The sequence below is a fragment of the Solea senegalensis genome, linkage group LG2, assembly GCF_019176455.1.
Source record: "Solea senegalensis isolate Sse05_10M linkage group LG2, IFAPA_SoseM_1, whole genome shotgun sequence".
NCBI lineage: Eukaryota > Metazoa > Chordata > Actinopteri > Pleuronectiformes > Soleidae > Solea > Solea senegalensis.
The window spans coordinates 30411587-30429626 of record NC_058022.1 but is presented as its reverse complement, the minus strand read 5'-3'; the positions used below and the strand labels follow the sequence as shown (position 1 = coordinate 30429626).

At 42.6% G+C, this 18040-nt stretch overlaps 1 protein-coding gene across 3 annotated transcripts in view; it reads right to left on the bottom strand.

Annotated features, from left to right (window-relative positions):
- Positions 1-18040, bottom strand: part of nlgn4xa (neuroligin 4 X-linked a) — a 73502-nt gene that overhangs the window by 8628 nt on the left and 46834 nt on the right. The gene's annotated exons all lie outside the window — the stretch shown is intronic.

Below are 18040 nucleotides of genomic sequence, written 5' to 3'. Positions count from 1 at the left end.
TTTGTAAAATAACCTTTTAGCATGATGTAAATGGATTGATTTGACACGGAACTAGATTTCTAAAGCTCCCATCGACTCTGTTTCCAGCCTAAGGGGAGTTTGGCTGCTCGCTAAAGACTTTGACCAATCTCCTGTTGGCTGTCATGCACGAAAGTCCCTCTGGTGGAAAGACTACAAAGTGCAGCATCAGCAATGGCTGCCTTCACAGACAAGTGTGTCAACGGCAGGAGAGAGTCTCAGAGATGAACGGATGGCCTCAGGTCAAATGTTGTTTATGAAATGAGTGTCTCTGATGTTCTGCACCAACAGAACACACAGCATATCATATCAGAACATAAAGTGTCAGCCTTTACTTTTCCTCATCTGTTCACGTGTGCGGGCGCCAAGCATGTGCAGAAAACTCGAGCCTCTGTTTAGAAAGCAGAGCGCTTACAGAGGCCTTTATCATCTGAGCAGATCAGACTCAGCAACCAACCATGTTTCTATAATCCCGCACACAGCAGCAACGATAAGATTTTGAAATATGAACAAGCATTCAAAAAGACAGGAAATGTGGAAAAAATAAATAAATAAAAAATGAGACAGTAGATCTGATTTAACAAAACAAATGTATCTGCCAGAAACTGTATTCCCTGCCGCACTGAAAACCGCCTGAATGCATCTCCATGAGAACTCAGGACAATACCAATAATCTTGGTCCTTGCAGAGCACAAGCTCTGCAGCCTTAAGCTCCAGCACCACACAAAAAGCCAAGTGAGAGGGTCTTTTAATTTGATTTCACCCATGGCTCCGGAAATCGTCGGCCAGCAGAGACCCTTCCACTCAAGTGCCAGACCCGTCGTCAGCTCCACATCCAGAACTTGTTGACAAATTAGCAAATGCGCCTAAACCCATTAAGTGGCTTTCTGAATGATGCCACTGGGGGGTGTGGGGGGTGTATGGTGGCTCCTCCATGCCAGACTCAAGAGCTGAGCGGCCAAACCTGGAAGCAACAGCCCGTCTCTGTGAGCAGAGGAAGGCTGAGGCAGTGTAAATGACAAATAGGATGAGGGCAGCTGGGTAAGAAAGGAGGAAAAATGGGAGAAGTAGCCTGTGGCTGTTTGATAGAGAGCAGATCCAGTCTGTCATGGGGACGTGGAGGGGATGATAGAGGGCAGGGGTGGGGACTACAAGGCCCCTGGCAGCATCAGACACCCTGTAAAAATGACCAACAGGCCCTGGCACTGCTCTCTTCTTTTCACTCCACCTATCCCTCCCCTCTCCGTCTCTCTCATTCTTCATCTGCTCCCCCTCCTCCTCCTCCACGTCCCCCCCGTCTCCTCTCAAACCTGACCACAAAGCAGGCGAGGAGAGATGCGGGCCCTCCAGGTGCTCCCCGGGATGTGTGAGGATTAGTCAAAGCTTCATTTCAAAGCCCAGCATTCCAAAAATAGAGTGCATACTAAATTCTATCGCCCAGAGATGCATTGAGGACAAACACCCCGAGAACAGACGTATCTGAAACCAAAGAGACTTCAGACTAGAAATGAGTAGTGACAGTTAGTTAGTGATGGAAAAGCCACTTCTTTTTGGTGAACTGAATCATCAGAATTTGCTCCTTTTGTTGACGTGTTCACCGTAACGTTCAGTGCTTCCTGTGTGACCGCCGAATATCACTCAGGGCACACGTTCAGTGTACAAGTAGGCTACGTTCACTGAGTCATATCGGTGAATGAATCACCTAATGCACCAGTTGTGTTTTCGGGGCTGTTTTAACGGCATTGTTCTTGGACTTGCTGAGGCTGATACTGGCCGTTTACGTTCATGTGTACTCGTATGGGCCGATTCGTTCACGGTACATTCGGCGAACGAATGGCTTCATGTAGTCGCCGGGCTTTCAGAAGTGCTGAAGTTAAATACACCAGATCCCTCTGTTAAATATTGAGATTTTAGAAATGTCCTCGCTAAATGCTGGAGATTAGCGCACGTCTTCCGGATTTTTAACTGCTCTACACTTATTTCGCTGTCGTTTCCGTATTTTCTGAGGCCGATTCTGACAGTTTAAGCTGCTGAATGTCACTCAGTGTGGGACGAGTAGGCTCCGTTCACTGATTCACTCACAGTATATCCAGTGATTGCACCAGTGCACACGTCGTTCCCTCGCAGCGAGAGGACCTGAGGGGTCTCGGTCCGCTGTATTTGTCACATTGTAGGTTTCACCATGCAGTGGAAACTATGCTACTTTACTCCATTTATTTCTTAGTTCCCGAGTTATCCGGATTATTTAAAAGTGTCCATTCTCGTCCTCCTCATCACACTCTCGACACTGTCCTCTTATTACGGGCCAGCCTAACATTTTAAGCCTGTGCTTACAGGGAAATGCTTGACTACGTTAGCCGTTAGCTCGGGGAGTCACAACAGAGCCACTAGTTTTAGTTGCCTGTCGCTGTTAGCATAACTGTGTAAAGATGTACTACTACTACTAGTTCCATTCGTGACAAACAGAGAGGTACGTCTGATGGAATCTCCTTCAGTCTTTGAATCGACTTTGGATCATTCGTGTTTACTCAAGCCCACGCTAACTCCATAACTCGGAGTGTTCGATATTTAAGGTTAGCATTACGAGTTAAAACAGCTGCACGACTGAAATCCAGTGGACCTTTGTTTGCCGATGCGGTTTAATATGATTTAGGAGTGAATAAATAATGACAGCCATTTATTTTATCCATTTTAATTTCATTTCAGGGACCGTTTGGTTTCTCTACGTAAAAGATTGCTGGACAGTATCAAATTAGTAAATAAATGACGGGTTACCGTCTTAACACTGCGTTTTCTTGAGATAAGCAGTTTGCAGTTCATTGGTGGAGCGTAAAAAAAAATGATTGATACCAAATAAAGTGAATAAAGAAAGATTACAGATGAAATACAGGCAGTTCATGTACATCCACACCTCGTGAAAAAACATCCCTATCAAATGAGCAACAAGCCTCTGAAATTAGACTCACTCTTCTTGAAGACGAAGATGTAAAATCATGACATATAAATGTGCTAAATGTTAAATTGCTTTGATTTCTTATTGATATTCAGAGAGGCGGTCTGTGACGCAGTGTGGCTCGAGCTGGTGCTCTGACGACAATTCATTCTACTGACAAGGTCATTATTTCAAAAGACTGACAAAGCCAGAAAAACACTCTTAATGGTTCACATTTAAAACTCATTTGATGAAAATGATGTCTGCCCTTCAAAGTAACGTTTTAATGAAATGGTTTTCACAGGTTCACTTTACATCGACATACTACCGCTTGCATAATGTACTGCAGTAATAACACTTGGACTTGCTTTGCTTTCAAAGAGATCTTGAAATGAAACTCTTTGTGCTGTCCCAGAGAAAGGACTTTGTCATTTGTATTTTGGTGAAAGGATGCAAATCGAGCCTCGTATACAAAAAACAAGTTCACTTAAGGACGCGCCCGCTTTCTATTCTTTTTCAGAGAGGACATCAGTTACCTCTAACGTTCAATGTCTTCCTCTTTCAGCTTGGATTCATAAGTAAATATGAATTCTGCATCCAATTCGCTTACATTTCAAAGTCGTCTCCAATCTAAACACTGACAAATACCGTTTACGATCCGTATCTGTATATTATAGTATAGAGGTATTGCAATATTTTTTAATATAATTCTATACAAGCAAACCTCACACGGAATAGTTGAAACGGCAAAAACAAATCAATCCAAATACGTTGCTCATGACAACTGTGTTTTTTCTTGACTGACCTACATTAAGCTCTCAGTCCCTGTCAAGGCAGCATTAATACACAGGTAGGTGTACGGGTGCAGAGCGGGGATTATTATTGCTTTCCTCCCAGAGCAGTGGGAGCACTGCTGATGATGGAGCGCTTCCTCTGGGCTCAGTGAGAGATCACAATGTCACCAACAACACGGCAAAAACCCTTATCTGTGAACAACAATGAGATCCTCTCTCAGATAGTGAACCGAATTATTATGGCTGTGTCACATCTTCTGTGTCCCCCCCCACCCGTCGGACACTTTATCCGTCACGCAGACAAAACACAGCAAACTGATCGGTCGACTTTCTCTGACAAATTAGAATACGGGACACAAATGTGTATACGGGGTATTAAAATTCATCGGGGTATTGTAATAATACAAGATACAGACGTTTACCACAGTCCTGAGATATATGCCCGAAGCTTGGCGGGAATATATGCAACGTTTATAAACGAGGTTGACATGTATATGTTCGGTATATAGAGGAGATCTTCTCTATAATGCACTGCTATATCCACCACCATACAGTAGCACAACAATGTACAACAGCACAACAATGTACCACTAACTGTAGCTGTTGTTTTGCTGCAGCACAGCCTGGCAAATTAATGAAACATGTTGAAATCATTCCAGTTTTGAAATTGGCAGTGACCCTTTAATGTGATTAATTCCCAGCATCCGAACCCACACACCTCGCTGACTGTCGCTCCAGAGACACACAGCGGATTTCCACCCGACAACACCAGAGTCAAATGAACTGACGTAATCGGCGGCGAGGATCTGAGTTGAAATTTAAAGTCCTACAAAATAACACCGGTGTTATCTACAGCAAATGTCAGGGTTTTATTGTACACGGTTTCATGCTCAAAGAGACGCGGCATCGGGTGACAGCGGAGCAGTGGATGTGACACGCATGACACGGGGAAAATGGCAAAGTTTGCTCTGTAGATAGACAACGATCCAGCAGGATTACAAGCACCTCAATGCATGTGTTTAGGGAAATAAAATCTAAGATCATATCATATTCTTTGAAAAGAAACAGACAAAAATGTGAGTTTCTATTATGGCACTCATGTTTACAACACTCACGCCACTTAATCATCACAACTGCCTTCATTTTTCATTGACTCTGCTGGAACTGTCAATATGTCACATAGAGCACAATTTGATCTCAAGTGGGCCAGACCAGCAATTTCAACAATATTATGCCTACATTTACCATTAACACTGTGTCGTAAACTGGATCTATAAAAGGCACAAACATTTATTTACAGGTATCTGGAAGTGAAAAATATTGTATTTGACATTACTATTAGATTGTAATCGTAATGTGGAATTTAAACAAATTCATCCTGTGGGCCGGATTGGACCCTCTGGCGGGCTAGTTCTGGCCCCTGGCCTGTACATTTGACGCCCCTGCTTTGGAGATTTTGGTACATATTGTGATAATAGTGTCACACAAAGTGTTTTCACCCCAAAAACTGCAGCTCCCTGGAGATGTTTTCTATTTCAAACCATTCTCTGTAAAACCCTAGAGATTGTGGTGCGTAAAATAAAAATCCAAGTTGATCAGCAGTTTCTGAAATACTCCGACCAGATGCTCAGTTTGAACTCCAGCAAGTCGTTTTCACCACCAATGAGTTGCTGTCATATGATTGGCTGATTAGATATTTGCATTAACGGGCAGGAAGTAAATGGCTATAGTCTTACAAATTGAGTGACACAAGGAAATAATCTGTACGTTACTTCATAGAAAAAAACATACAGGTCCTTTATCTTCCTAGTCTATGGAGAGAGAGAGAGGCAGAGCAGACTCACAACGTGATGGTAATAGTAGTTAATTGTGTTCCCTGTCCAGGAGATTATCTCTCCTGCAGCTACCACATGAAATGTTAATTATCTTCGGGAAGGGAAACGGTTTGGGATAAGCAGAGCAAGGTCAACTCAGCTCACGTGGGAAAGTGTCACACGCCAAGTTGCTCACGGGGTTTAGACCGACTTCAGCGGCGAGGGAAGGTGAAAAAGAAGAAAGTCAAAGTCGAGCATGTTCTCGTGACTGTGATCGGGGACGAGGCGAGACGCAGACGCGCGGGCACATCTGGAGTTTAACATAACCTCCCCTGACTGACAGCGAGGCAGCCAGACAAACACACCACAGCTGTCGGAGCCAAACCGTGGTCACGTCATGTGGCAGAGCGAGGGTGACAGCGGAGCAGCCAGTCACACTCGGCGACACGTTATGATAAAGAGTGAAAAAGACAAACGTGGACGTTCCTTGACTTGAGCTGCAGATTAGCCGCGGTTGGCTACGTTGCGTTGCATAATTTTGGGGGGATTTCAGAGAATAGCACCAGTGTCATTTCCTCCCTCCATCAGCAGCAACACATTTAATTTACCATAAAAATACTACAGCAGGTTCCTCTTAGAGATCCTTTATGAAGAGCTGGCAAAGACGGAGCACTGCCTCGAGTAACGCCATCCATCATGTTTAACAACAAACTGCACTTTTGTCTCGCTGTGACTTTTTTACACAGCTAATTACCACGTTAATGGGACGGCTTCAACTTTTTTCCCCTCCATTACTGTGCGCTGTTAGTTACTTCTGGTGGCGGAAACGCTGGAAAAGCTGGAGGATGAGGAGGGGAGGCGAAAAATGGAGTCCTCTCCTGCAGAAATGCCAAGTCTGTGGCCTCGTCACGTAAACTTCGGAGAAGAGAAACAACACGCGGACGAAAAAACAAACAAGTATTGAGCTTTTCTTTACACCTTGATTCATCATGTCTTTGTGGAACTCTTTTCCTGGGGTTTAATATTGTTGTAAGATTTGTTTCTCTCTTCTCTTCCTGGATCAATGACTTCACAGCAAATTTTCAAGATAATGTTCATCAGACAAAACTTCACCCAAAAAATATACAGTTTGTTACTCATTTCCAGGGATAAATGTGTTAATTGATCATTGGGATTGAATAAAAATTCAAAGAAAACAAAAGCCCTGCACTGCTCTTTGCTGTCAAGATACTGTCGACTTTTACGAGAAAAAATAAAATAAATAAATAGTAAATATAACATGACGATTTATATAACATAAATAATAAAGAACCCTGGTCCAAAGTGTATCCTTCATTTGCCCAAGTGGAGAAAAACAGTTTCTTCCTGACTTTTCAAAAGAAAGAAGTGTACAGCGCCATCACACGTCACTCACGCGCTGTCGTCACCGCCGCCAGGAACAATTTGTGCTGAGTTGTCTCGTCCGGGGACATATAGACTAGAGCAGGGAGCCAGAGAGCGCGACCCACAGCTTCTCAAATGTGTAAAGCACTGTATCTCACGGTGACAATATGGATATAAACAGTGACTTGATACGTGGTAGGAATAAAGCAGTCACATGCTTTGCCTTGCAGCTATTTCATTGGCTCCCGCCGTTTCTTGTTGGACACGTTCAGAACAAATGTGGAAAATGAAATGTTTTCAGGCGGAAAAACAATAAATAAGGTGACATTTTTAGTGAAGCCGTTCTGGAAGAAACACATTAAAGCTAAATCTATATTACAGTGATTGATTATGTCTCACGCAGCAGATTCATGGTCGGATTAAGGTTTTCCATAAAGCAAAAATGATCCGTAAGGTCATCCCGAGTCACTTTTTTTTACGAGCGTAATAAACAAGCAACTAACAATAGATGCGAGGAATAAATAAGTCACAATCAAGGCTGCTTCACCGCTCATATAAATTCTCCCCTTAATGTGTCACACAACACCAGCCGAACATGGACGCCGATCTGATCTATTTATTTGGGGCATGTTTTTGGATTCGCGCGGAAACAGTGGTTTTTTTTTCTTCGGCTCTCTCTCCCCGTCACACTGGTTGTTTACTCTGACGAGGAGAGATGTCATTTTCTCAGCGTCAAAGGGAATGAAGAGTGAGTTCTTCTTGTGATCTCTGTGAGGCTTGAGCTTTGAGCACAAACACACACACACACACATCTACAGTACGTGCGCAGTGTGCCCTTCTGTGTCTGGTATGATCAAAACGAAAGGGTGCAGTATTAGCCCTTTTTGTTAATGTCAGTTTGTTCATATCACGTTCCATGCCTTTATTTAAGCAGGTAAGTCGGTCGAGAACCGATTCCCATTTACAATGACGACGTGGGAAAGAGGCAGGACAAAGGAAGCCGGAGAATCAGCGTCAAATTTAACACACAACACTCAATAAATATGTTGGTTTTCCTTCATTTTAAATTGTCACTACACTATTTTAACATGCAGGTAATTCTAAATAACTGCCAGATATTGAAAGTTATTCTACAGGACATTTTCTGGCCCTTTTATGGTTAAAATAAGCAGATGGTCATTTTGAAAGTGGAATGAATGAACTGAGTTTTAGTGTCTGTTGCAGATGATTCTGGTCATATGCAGCAGAGAACTGTAATGATGAACAACGAGCATGCACGACTGGTGTTATATACATATATATGTTGGATATTGAGTAATGAGCGTAGAGAAGACGGAGGCTAATTAAACAAATACTAAAAACACGTGAGTCCATGGTATCTTTAGAATATCTTTGCCGCTTTTAGGCGACTCTTTTCAACTGTCATTTTGTAAGCTGCTTACTCACAGTCCATAGAAGAAAAGAGGACACAGTTGTTGATCCATTTTTAACCCCACCCAGGTTCAAATCCATATTTGGTGACTTCTCCTCCATCCATCGTCTACCTGGTGCAGGAGTTTGAGCAATAAACAAACAAGAAAAGGTCTGTTGTCGTCAGTGAGGACAAGTCTCCATCAAGCTGGTTCTCGGTGCTGATTATTTTGTCAGCCACAATAAAAAAAAACCCTGAACTATCCCTTTAAAACACACCTTGGATCTGGATCAATGTGCAGGACTCGCGTATATTACATTGATATCGATCTCCTGCTCTGACACTGGATACAACAAGTGTATCTGGACAAATGTCAGACTGTTCTATTAAAAGTGAAATCTGATTTCTTAGTGTGTACCACGGCTGCATGTTAACAGCAGCTATAATATAATCACGCTCCACTGAGCCCTTTTTGTTTGGAAAATCTGGAAGATCTTCACGGTGATTTTGGGAGCACAAAGACATGGATTTGATGCTTTTCTACGTGATTAAAAATCGAATCACCAGGGACACGAGGTGACTGCAGGTGTCGGAGGTGTGGGTTAGCGTGTCCACTGGTCTGTGACATTTGGCTGCGGGAGCTGAAAATGGCTTTGACGGCGGTAAATGAATGTGGAAATCAAGGATATGAAAAAGGAACAGAAGAGGAAAAAAGAAAATTCACTCTCTTCCAAAACTCTACCTTTGAATGTTTGGAGCTGGAGTCAGTTGAATGAGACACTATAATAATAACAATAATAATTGTGTACTTGTGTGGTAAAATTAAACATTTAAGAAGGTAATCAACTGAGAAATGAGCTGTTTTAAGCATTTAATTTAAAATGGGGTTGAAACTAAATCTTTTTACACGGACTAAAGCCAATTTCTGACACAAACTCTGGCAAATATTCACTGAAAATTAGACAGAGAGGTTCAGGGAAGTCAGTAGGTGGGAGAAAGGGAGGAAACCAATGGATTTTTGTTTTTAACCCTTAACACCAAAGCCTCAAAATGTTATTTTAACCAGAAAATGTCCTGCCCATTTTTGCAGAATAACTTTCAATATCTGACAGTTATTTATTATTATTTATTTATGTGCTGCATGTTGAAATAGTGTATTAACAAAAACAAAGATTGCATTTAAATAAAACATTGTAGTTAAACATGAAGACCAGATTTTTTTCGTGATAATTTTGACATTTGAACAGTATAAAACAAATTTACAACAAACAATTTGGTGTCCAAGGGTTAAAATCCTTCAGGCTCCATGTTTAAGGTTGTAAATGAACATATTTATTGTCAAAATTCTTACATTAAAATGTATTTTCAATTTAATTTAATAATTTCCTTCACTTTAACTACCAGCAAGGCCACTTTCTGGTGAGGTACTTCTGTCACTTCATTAAGTTTTTTCAGTATTCCATAAACCAGTGGAGAAAACGTGAAAACCCCAAAGAGGCAAGCCGTGGTGAAACCAGTATTCAAACCAGCAACCTTCCTCCCTCTGATCCACCAGCGCGCTACCAACTGCACACAATAGATACAGAATAGCCAATGTTGAAGTGAGTTAAAGCCCGTTTCTGCCCTCAGCAAAACGCTTCATGGTCTGCATGAGCACAGTGAAAGTCGTCGACATACAGGGAGAGGGGAAAAAAAGGGAGGTGGGAACGTGCCAGAGAGATTCTGCTGCAGCGAGCTCCTCTCAACTGTGGAAAAGTGGGATTGGTTACACATCTATTCAGCCGGGGCGCTACCCCAGTGATCCACCGGCGTATGTTCATTAAATTCTGCAGAGCTAATTAGAATCTATTTGACATCCGTGGGGAGACATTTGCACAGCTTGCAGAAGTGCACAAACAATTCACGGGCACAAGCAGCCGTGCACACTGTAAGGCGTTTTAAGGAGGGGGAAAGATGCCGTCACAGCACGCGAGGTATTGTGCGGTAAGTAAATAAAGAGAGTGACTTTGCTCTCCACTTGAAATGTCTCATTAGCCGCTGCTCCGGATGTGATGGAAGCGCTCGCGGCTCAAAGTCCACCTCACACAGCGCTCGCATGCACCGCTGTTCATTTGTATTCTCTGGATACACCTGGACGTTGAAGGACAATCAAAATGTCAAACCCACAACTTAATATGTTACAAAGCCGGTTAGCTTGTTAATATATAAACTTTAAAGGCTCAATAGGTGAACGTTAAGGAACTGAGGAATTTCGCAATACACCTAATTATTACAAACGAGCACATCGATTGTTCACTTAGAATCACCGTGACCTTGGCGACTGAGAACATTGAGTGCAAAAAAAAAACGCTCATAGTCCAAACCAAAGTCCGTGGAGAAAATCAGCAGTTTCACAACCTGGCAACACAAGAGTGGTTGATTCTCTGCTGACTCCGTCAGTAAGTTCAAGTGTGTTACTTTGCGACTTCAGTGTTGTACCAACCGAGATAGTCGATTAAAATCGATTAGTTAGGTCTACGTTATTACACGCACAGTTGCTACCCCCTAATGTGGGCCAGTGAACGCCGGCCGCCGTAAAAGAAGAAGAAGAAGACGAAGAAGAAGAGAACCCATGCCACGCCTCGTGTCGCTCACGCGCCGTGGATTCTGGAAGAAACGTTTGAAAAATGGCGAACAACATTACAACATCAAGAAAAATGCGCAACCCAAGTCGTCAAAAGGTAGCTCAACATCGCTGCATGAGCCATGTGTGAAGGAGTTAATTTCATCTGATTCATAATCAATCATCAAAAATAAATCGTTAGTTGCAGCCCTAAAAGTGGCTAAACTCTGTTTTCCTTTGGCAGCCATATGTTGTCAGTGACATACGTGCTTTCTAATATACTCATTCCTGTCTCTTCTCATTAGAAGCTTAATTTACTTATATATTTTCTTTAGAGACAATGGGAGACGCCGGCGGCTACGGACTAAAAACAGCACTGCTTGTGCAGACACAAGCTGATTTACACACACCAGTGTGACACAACGTGTTTGATAGTTGCATGTCAGCGAGCACTGCTCCTGCAGCGGGGACCGTGGATAAAGGCAAACACTTTCAGTATCAGAACAAGGTGCACAAATCACCTTCAAATCATAAACCGCAAACGTTGTTTAGTGAGTGAGGGGCGCGCGCGTCCGTCCGTCCGTCCGTGACTGTCTGTCACTTCATAAATGTCAGCACTGAGTTGTCGGACTCTGATCGTGTGTCGCTCTGAGTCACACGGCTACTTCCTTTTTTTCGTTCCTCTTCGACTCAACTACCGCTGCCTGACAGCGTGCCCGGGGCAGGGTCTGTGCTGCTCCTACACCCACATCATTAAAGCATCATCAGCATCATCATCATCATCACGAGAGAATGCAAGAGACTGACAGGTCTGATGTTTGATGTGGAGTCTTTGAATACAACAACCATCAGAGTGGCCACCGTGTGTCTGCCTGGTGCAGCTAGAAGTGCAGACCTGCAGGGTTCTTTTTCTCTGCCTTTGCCCCCTCCAACACTCACCCACTCTCACCACCTCCCATGAGTTGAGTGGAGATGTCAGCCCCACCCCCACTTTCTTTTTTAAAATTGCTCCCAAAACCTAGCCAGCCATGGTGGAGCTGCGTTCCACAGAGGACGGAATGAGGGCACACAGAGAGGAATAAATTTCTCAAATGAAACATGTAGATGTTTCTGTGCTTGATGGCTCCGGGGAAACAGGCTTTTTAAAAAAAAAAAAAAAAAAAGGGTGAAGGAGTCATTCAGTCATACTGGCGGATAAAAGCTAACCTTCAGGATACTTCTGGAGGGATGAGGAGGCCGTTTCCAGTTATTTCATTTCTACTGTGCCAGTGCATGTGGGCATTTTAATGTGACAGAGTGTCTCTGATGAGGTTGCAAATAACCAAACAACAAAAACCAGACATCCAATTAAATCTAAGTGCACAGGAAGGTGGGGAGTAAGCAGTACTAGCCTTTGCTGTAGTCACTGAACACTGGGCGACAACAATGTTGGATAGTACTGCACTGACTAGTACCTGAAGGTGCATCCAAGTGAAGAGAGTAAAGTGAACTCCGGGTTAGGTTTTAGCAGCTGTTATAATGTACTGTATATTTAAGACAATTTAAAAACACAATTGTGTCGTAAACAATAGCCATAGTCGTATTTTTGGCGCACCGCAGTGGAACAGCTTGTTGTGGCCGACCAATTATTGTTTGCAGGGACCTTTAAGTTCAACCTTAAAGTTTTTTTTTTTATTTTAAAATGCTTTTTAATGTAATAAAATAGCAATGCCCAACTCCATAAAATACATATCCTACGTGTTTTTCCTTGTTGTTTGTCTCCCATCCAAAGAGCTTTCCCATGCCATGCTTTACGGTGTATTTGACTCTAAATGGGAAGATAATTAACTAAGTGGACGCCACGTTACGTTGTAGAAGATGTGACGCGAGTGAAGGAGACGTTAACTCCTCGAGGGAAATGTCGACTGACGTTACAGATCAAGTATAAGAAACACACTCATGTTCTCACAAACTTGCATACAAACAATCGATCTGACACTCAAATACATGCTAATATGATTTGATGATGACAATAAAGAATGTTTATAAGGATATAACACAGGAACAGACCAGGAAGAGAATCCCAGTTTCTCTTTCTTCATTTTAATGATTCACCATCTCCCTTCAATATCATCCTTTTTTTTCTACATGACTGCAGAAGAAAGGAATGGAAAAGAAACTAGGATGGGATTTCCTCACTTCCCTCTCTCTATAATATCTTCTCAATCCCCGTGTCTTTAAAAATTTAACCCCCCATTGAAGCAAACTCCGGCGCTCCACTTTATATTGACCACTTTGACTTTCCATCCCGCAGTAAAGATTTGATGCAGGGTTTTTACTTGTCATACACTTATCTCTCACAGTGTTATTGATTCTTTATCTTGAATAAAGCATGAGAATTTCCCTTTCCACAACAGCACTCCAGAGATGTGAGTGAGGTGCAGACCCGCTGTCATCTCCACACTTTATACTTGTCATTTTGGGGAAACCGCTGGGAGACGGCAAAGAGGAAAATTGGCGGAAAGTTTAGGCTGCGGCGGCGACGGGCGGACCTTGCGGAGAGGCTTAACAAGCGCTCCGTTCTGACCCCAGCTGTGCCTCGGCTCCTCCTCGGACTCCTCTGCCCGGCGATTGGCATACACATCGCAGGGGGTGTATGATGTGTGACAGAGCTGTCACAGGTATCAAGCGCGCGTGCCGCAAATCCACCGACTGTGGCGAGGAGAGCCGCGGTGGACAGGCGAGATGGAGGGAGGTAATGGCGGGCTGGAGGAGGTAGAGGAGAGACGACAAGGACCTCCGTCAGAGTGACAGCTCTTCCAGGTAGAGGACGGCTGCGTGACAGTGATGGAGGGGGAGTAGCTCCAATACACACCGACATCCCGTCCCTACAGTTACAAATATTATTTGCTGTCTTGCAGACCTTTTTATAGCATTAAAACCCCAGGAGGGTTTAAGCAATAAAAGCACATATAATACAGTGTGTATGCACAAGGGATGGGAGTATACTGTGTACATATATATGATTTTTATCATGCATCAAGATGAAAACCTCTCACAATAAGTTGTTATTGGTAAATTTTCATTTTGTAGATAACGTTGAATGGGGATAATTAATAATTCATGAGTGACTTCAAAATTCTGTTGAGCACAGCAACATACAGTCCTGATGATTTATTTCAGTCAGCATCTTTCCAGGACCCCGTAATCGTATAATTTAAACGTAGAGATTTGATTGTTTTCTACTGTTTTTTTGTTCCTTACCACATTGCGAGATCACTTTCAATCCGTCGGTGGTTTTAATTCTCACGATGACATCATGAATCACAATTATGTTGTGGGTGGGATCATTCTAATATGAAATGTTCGTAAAAACCCATTATTAGCATTAGCAACTACAAAAACCCCAAGATATATAGCTTACCCCCTCTGGTGCTGTGGTTTTTATATCATTTTTGGTAACATAACATCAGTTTCTTCCGTATATGAAGATTTACACACGTGAGTACAGGCAATAGGCTCCACCCACTTCCATCTATGAAGCTAAAATCAACATTATTTTCCTACAAAAATGTAAGGTAGAGTGATTACCGTGTGTTTTAGCGATAGTTTAAATGTGTAATATCATCATCATATCATGAATCATAGAATTCATGTGTAACCCTGTATTATATGCGAGTGCTACACATGTAAACACCTCCGCAGTGAAAGCCAACAACAACAGCAGTAAACACTGAACACACACACACACACACACACACACACACACACACACACACACACACACACACACACACACACACACACACACACACACACACACACACACACACACACACACACACACACACACACACACACACACACACACACACACCACTGCTCAGGCTGGATCTGGGTCACAAGGCTTTAAATCCCCTTGTTCGTCTGCTGCCCTCGCACACAGACGCACGGCGGTCCACTAACTGTCACCTCACCGCATACCATCTGTCCTCCAAGCGCTTGCCCATCAAATCCATCAGGGTCTGACAGGTCAACCTCCGCTGAGCCAGACTCGCATCAGCTGTCCAGCTGACAAAGCACACGTCCGTGCACAACACAACACAACACAACACAACAAGCAGGAGACTATTCATCCATTTATATGTATAGCTGTGTGTACAGTGTTTAGACTTGATTCTGCTTTATTCTGACATTGTTCTGCTGTTAACGGTTTTAAAACACTGTTGTAACGTCGCAGCAAGAATAGACAGCTTCTTACAGTGCATTCACAAATAACACAATAAAATCAGCTTTTTATTGTGTGCCGTGATGTCATTTGTTTTGAATGCAATTTGGCGCAGAGAGTGAAAGCAACATAAACTTGGGAGAGGCTGCGTAATGGCGAGACAAAATTAGGATCATATTCTCCATTGGATTCTCCGTGGATTTTAATAGGCAAGTCTAAATTCTGTATTCATCACAAGCCTCTAAACTGTTTCAACTCTTCGTGATTAGCCCCGGGTCATCCAAGCCACTGCTTACAAATATATGTTCACTCAAACATTTCATCATTCTTCTGATAACAAATGCACCGTGAGCCTTTGAAACTATTTTGTATTGCGTTCTCTTTCCTCCCAGAAATGTTGCTTGAAGGTAGCGGGGACAGAAAAACTCTCCAGTTTCATCATTCCCACGGTGCATCTTTTGAATCTAAATGCTAAAATAGCATCAGCATTCATGTTATTTTTTGGTGATATGAATGATATTCCTCAGTGGATTGCGGCCTTACCATACTTGGTCAGACTGCTTGTCAGGCAGACAGTCGAGCCAGCCCGATGGAAGTGACCATAAAAAGAGCAAACAGTCTGAGAGACAGAGATGGGGGAGAGACAGGAAAAAGAAAATAAAGACTGTCTGGTGGAGCAGAGGAAGATCAGCAGAGATCAGGAGGGGAGAAGAAGAAAACAGCCACATTAGCTGATTTCTCAAAGAAAACTTCAGCCAGTCAGACTCCACCATAAAATGCCTCAGTTATCCCGCTGTTCCATCTAACGTCAGGAAAATCAATCAAGGGAGATGAGAAAACTGACTTCCACTGCAAAACACAGAGGTTAAGACGAGTGCCAATAGACATTGTGTTCTGCCAAGCATGAGCTTGCATTTTATTGGTTATGTCGAGCCACAGAGCAGCTGGAACGCCACCTGAACCAGGGATGGAGTGCACAAATCAAACTGTGGCGTCCAAGCACAGAGTCTGACAGGTTTAAGGATGGATGGACAGACAGACTTATAGATTTACTTTGGTAATCACCAAACTGGGGAAATGTGTTACAGCTGCACAGTTTCAGGCACTGCACAACCAACGAAAATGTAAAATATTAAAAGACATTCAAGGTGAAATGCCATAGAAATGAATGCAGATGAATGTCAATTACATAAAATCTTCACATATAAACAAAGACCATTTGTTTTTGTGTTTCAATCTATGTTTGACGTGTTAAATGTGTTCAAGATGGAGCTGCCAGGCAGGAGGAAAAGAAGCAGACCACAGAGAAGGTTCATGGATGTTGTGAAGGAGGACATGAGGACAGTTGGTGAAGCAGAAGAGGACACAAGAGAGAGGACAACATAAGGGTATAATCTTGTATCTCAATGGGACCTTCCTGGCTAAATAAAGGATAAATAAATACAATAAAATAATGTAATAATGACTCTCCATAAAAGTCAATCACTATAAACAGTGTTGGGTCACAAAGCAGGAAAAGATTACATCATGTAATCAATACCAAGCAAATGCTGCAAAGATGTCAACTCAAGAAGCTAAACTGCAGTTCCATGCAGCAGCAGCAGCAGCAGCAGCAGCAGCAGCAGCAGCAGCAGCAGCAGCAGCCAGAGATCTAAACCTACTCAGGAAAACAAAGTGTGAAATCAATGCAATGAGTAAAACATGGTGAATGACTTGCTATAGTGCACAGACTGTAGTTACACAGACCTCGCTTTGCCTCGGGAAGGCTGTAAAAGGTGATTGAGTGAACTCTTAAATAATGATTGTAATTATCAGAGTGGTGAGCACCCGCCTCCTTTTAAACCGAGGACATTTAACAACAGACAAATTCACTTCATGAGTGGTTTTTTTTTTCCACATGAACAACTGTCTTCAGCACACAGACCTGCGTTTTTGTTAAGAACTCGTTTCATCAGAGTCCAAGTGACACGGAGAGAACTAAACATGAAGTAAAGTAGATGACTTCATATGACAAGTGTTGTGACAATGAGCGTGAGCGGGAAAAAGTCAAAACATCAGCTCTGTCAGGAATTCTGCCACGAAACTGATTAATACCGCTCTATAATATTTGATTTATCCTATATTTAGTTTGGGTGATAAACTGTTAAAGCTGGGGGTTTATTTTTAAAAGAGAGTGGGCACGTTGAAAGTCCAGAACAGTAAAAACATTCATTTTTTTTATTACTCACTTTACCATAAAACCAATGGTCTGTGTCAGAATGATCGTCTGCTGCCGCTCAGTTCACGTAAAGACAACGCTGGACTCACTGTACATTTGTTTGCCAACTACAGTATTAACAATTGCTTTTGTATTACCTGAGCGCACAGTTTCTTCACCGGCCTCCATTTAAGCCCCAATCGCACTCTGCTGTCAGCTTTAGGGTTCAAGCATGTTTGCTTCTGATTAATTTTCAAAAACACTGTTGTGTAACCTGACGTAAGCGAGCCTCTTCAGGAGACCTGAGCTGATTTGTAGTCAGAGGATGAAATGAAAGGCTCTATAAAAGTTATATATATATATATATATACTTGTGTGAAAGGAAATGAGCCTAATTAGACGCATTAGCATAGCTATAATTACCATTATACAACACAACATATAGTTTTTCGGTAGCATCTTTTGTCCTTGTTCCAGCCGTTTGTAGCTTAGACGGCTAAAACACATTATCACTGACCTCTGAGGCCACTTTTATATAATTATCACACATGGACAACAAAGTGTATCATCCTGGTCGTCCCAGAACATTAAACATCTCATGCAGACGATGATATTGACAAACTGGGCGATTTGCATGTTTTGTATTCTGCCATAAAAGCGCTATTATTAAAAGGACATGTGA